The sequence below is a fragment of the Chrysochloris asiatica genome, unplaced genomic scaffold, assembly GCF_000296735.1.
Source record: "Chrysochloris asiatica unplaced genomic scaffold, ChrAsi1.0 scaffold00410, whole genome shotgun sequence".
Classification (NCBI taxonomy): domain Eukaryota; kingdom Metazoa; phylum Chordata; class Mammalia; order Afrosoricida; family Chrysochloridae; genus Chrysochloris; species Chrysochloris asiatica.
Genome location: NW_006408928.1, coordinates 499,031 through 499,662, shown reverse-complemented (window position 1 = coordinate 499,662; position 632 = coordinate 499,031).

The window sequence follows — 632 nt, the reverse complement described above, 5'->3', positions numbered from 1 at the left end:
AACCGCTGACCTTAAGGTTCGCAGCCCGATTCGTAACCACTACGCTACCAGAGCTCCTTATATATTCACCGGTAATGCCTAATGTGGCTATGAAGACCCCCCTGGGATGGACTATGTTGGTTCCTGAGGGCTCACTGGTTCTCTGCGAGTGTGCTCCTTCTGAGAGACTCTGCTCAGGTCCTGTTAGGTTCCGCAGTGGGCGGTGCCCTCTGCCCGGTAAGAGCCAGGAACAGGCGGGTGGGGGTTAAAAATGCTTGTAATTTCTCAGTTGTTAGTTCTTTTGGAAAACCAAGTTTATATGGTTGCTGCCTAATGTTTTATGTTTGCCCAAAAGCTGTCTGTCTACCAGGTTGTGGCCCCTATTGTGACCCTGTCCCGTATTTCTCCTGAGCTCACGTACCTGTCCCACTGGTCAGGGAAGTTCCACACAAGAGATTATCTTTCCATCTTTTCTTGATTCATTCTGCATCATTCAGTAATTTGCCCAGTGAATCTTTCAATAACAAAAGTCGAGGCTTGAATTTTTTTTTTTCAGTACCCCCAGCTTGAGAAATGTTGACTGTGTTCTTCCCTTTTGGTTTTCTAACTCTAAATCTTTGCATATTTTATTATAGTATTTGGCTTTATCTTCT